Raw genomic sequence first — 2,906 nt, 5'->3', positions numbered from 1 at the left:
ACACTCAAACAATACTTTGATTATCCCTAGTATAAGCTTTAAATTTATACTTTCATCTTTCAAAAACATGTAAAAGGACATTTGTCTGGATTAGGCAGTCTAAACAGAAATCCCGAATTGCATTAATTTTAGCAAACAAACATTACTTGCATTTCTTTTTAATTCACTGTATTTTTGATTTGAATGCATCTTTTGTTTGCGCTTTTATGTGTTTATCATTTCATACTGCTACATTTACTTTATCTCAAATTTGATCTTAAACGGTATTTTCTTAATGAAATTAAAAAAAAAATGCAGAAGTAATTCTTCATGGAACGTTAACTTTATTTTGTTAAACGATTTATAATTCCTTAACAACTTATGTCCTCCAAATGTGGGCCAAACAGAATGGGCATCTGACCCAAAACTGGATGTTCTCACCCACACTTTCTCTCCCTTTTGTAATTCTATCCTTGCAGTGGCAGTACCCGACTTTTCAAAGCTATGCCTTTTGGTTATCACCAAACCAAACTTGACGGTGTGGTGTTTAGGGATACCCACTTGTCTTGTATTAGCTCTGGCTTGAAAGGCTACTATCTCCTTTTCTGTAAATAAATGATGGAATGATTGATTAACATTAATTAAATATAATTTAAAAAAGAATGACTAGTATGGATTCTCTAAGGTTTAGTTTTTATTTTTGTCAGATTTTTAAAAAAAAAAAGATAGATGAATAAAACATTTTACCCGTGTATCGATATCCTGCTAGTGAGAATGCGTCTTTACAAAGCTGAGCCCAGTGGGAGACGGACCCTGATGGACAACATGTAAGGACCAAACTATCAAAACTATCTTCATGGTTTGGGTAACTGCCATTTATAGAACTTCAATGAGTTATAGAAAAAAAGTATACAATATTATACGAAGGATATGGAGATAACGAACAACATTCAATATCAAAGACCATAAAAATACAAAATAGGAGCAGACCTAACAAGGACCTCAGAAACACCAGAGGTGCCGTGAGCTCCTTGTCATGATCTTGAAATAACGGAGAAATCCGTCATCAATTCAGTGTATACATAATGGACTAACAATTAGAATAAAAAATGTCAGTCAGCATTTGACGTAATGATAAATTGTATTTGCTGACAAGATGATTGTATCGACCATAGAGCTTACGAAATGATGACTTTAAACGAGACTGCTGATAGTCTTGTTTCATCAACTTCCTTGTCAATAATTTACCTCGTTTCAGAAATTGTTCATACGTAGAGCATGCTCTTGCATATTGAATCAACAGAGATATATACACTCCGTATGCAGGTGATGGAGATATATTGCTGCATAAGTAAGGAAAGGTGACGATAGAAAAGTTAAAGCCGTCACGTTTATCACATAGCTTGGTTGTTAGGTTACCATTAACGTCTTTTTTAATTTAAATATCCAAGTATAAGACAGATATGTCCGACTCTGTGGTATATTTTTGTCAAGCTCTCATGGATATATCGTATCGCTCTTGGAATGGAAGTTACCATTCTTAATTGACAGTACGTCGTCAATATATCTAAAAGTCGAGTTAAAGGCCTTAACGAAACAAAAACAACGTAAACATTTTGTTCTTTTTCTCATATATTTCTCTTTTTATTCACCACCTTATTGTGTTTTTTTTTTATTTTTTGATTATTTCAAGAAATTCGCGCCTTGTAAATTTACAATGCTTACAAACTGTATGTTTTTTTTCAATCCATAATTATATAAGTTCATGATGTGGTAAGTCATTACTCACCTACTTTTGATGCGTCCTGCCTGTGTTTCAATTAGTCCCCGAAATCTATCTTCCTAGAAACATCACAGATTTATAGGAATATGGTATGGATTATGTGCAGTGTAGAAGCTCATTAAAAAGAAAACCGATACTGTGGAATCACCAATGTCCGTGTTGTACCGATGTTCTTGGATTTCGTGAGTCACCGTTATCTACGAATTTACATCCACAAAGCATTTTTGTCTACATATTTATTTTATTTTTAATTTCATGAATAATTGTGTTACCAATACAATTATGTCCCCATAACCAAAAAAAAATGTTTATCCATGAACATTGATTCCTACGAATTAAAATGATTTTACGGTACAATGAGCACGTACAATGGAATAAAATGCGCATAATATAGTATTCTAATTAATTGCTTTATATACAATGTAGGCTTTTTTATCCATTCTAAATCAATAGTATAAAACTTATAGTTACTGATATCTGCATCTATTTAACTCACAGATCATTTTGCTAAATGTACATTTTGTTGGTTTTTAGTAACTATACTGAAATATTTGAAAGGTAATTGAAACACATCCTACTAATTTTAGTGATAAAATTTTATACGAATTATTACCGGATACTTCGTGACAGAACAGTTGCTTCCAATATTTACGTCTTAGATTTTAGGCTGCGCGAAAAGAGAATTAGAGCAGGTTTAAAAGGTTAAGAAGGATCAGAAGGCAAACATCCTACCACTAGGCAACATGGCCAGACCGCGTTGCCGTCAACGCCCTCCCCGTCTTCTCGCCATTCGCCCGAGCAGACGTTTGAGAAGCTCTACGATAAGGAATTGACTGGCTTATTTTGTTTAGAAGTGATGAGTAAAACCCAGATCTAAGCATGTCTATGAGGATATCTATTATATTCTGTCATTCTAGTATCGTTTCAATTTTATATTCATCACTATAGGGACCAGATCCAGATTCAGCAATTATTGTTGTATTCCCTGTTGTAATTTTTACTTTTGTGTTTATTATGAGATCCAGAGGGCTGATTGCTTTCTAGGGTTGTGGTATTTTGTTTCTTTATTAACGCGTTTTGCATCGGAGTTGACTTTATTCACAGATTAAGCTGATATCTTGATTAAAGATTTGTTGTATTTAAG

General features: G+C 33.4%; 1 long non-coding RNA gene across 1 annotated transcript; it reads right to left on the bottom strand.

Moving 5' to 3' along the window:
* Positions 1 to 490: 490 nt before the first annotated feature.
* LOC134258001 (uncharacterized) lies at positions 491 to 2,866 on the bottom strand. The gene is made up of 3 exons (XR_009990053.1): positions 1,769 to 2,866; positions 727 to 848; positions 491 to 584 (listed from the first exon to the last, which is right to left on the bottom strand). It is a non-coding gene; the product is annotated as an uncharacterized LOC134258001 (long non-coding RNA).
* Positions 2,867 to 2,906: the final 40 nt, after the last annotated feature.

The sequence above is a fragment of the Saccostrea cucullata genome, unplaced genomic scaffold (genome assembly GCF_032062105.1).
Source record: "Saccostrea cucullata isolate Sc308-1 unplaced genomic scaffold, CSIRO_AGI_Scuc_v1 ctg864, whole genome shotgun sequence".
NCBI lineage: Eukaryota > Metazoa > Mollusca > Bivalvia > Ostreida > Ostreidae > Saccostrea > Saccostrea cuccullata.
Note: the sequence above shows the minus strand (reverse complement) of the source record. Positions and strands in the feature narration are given on the sequence as shown.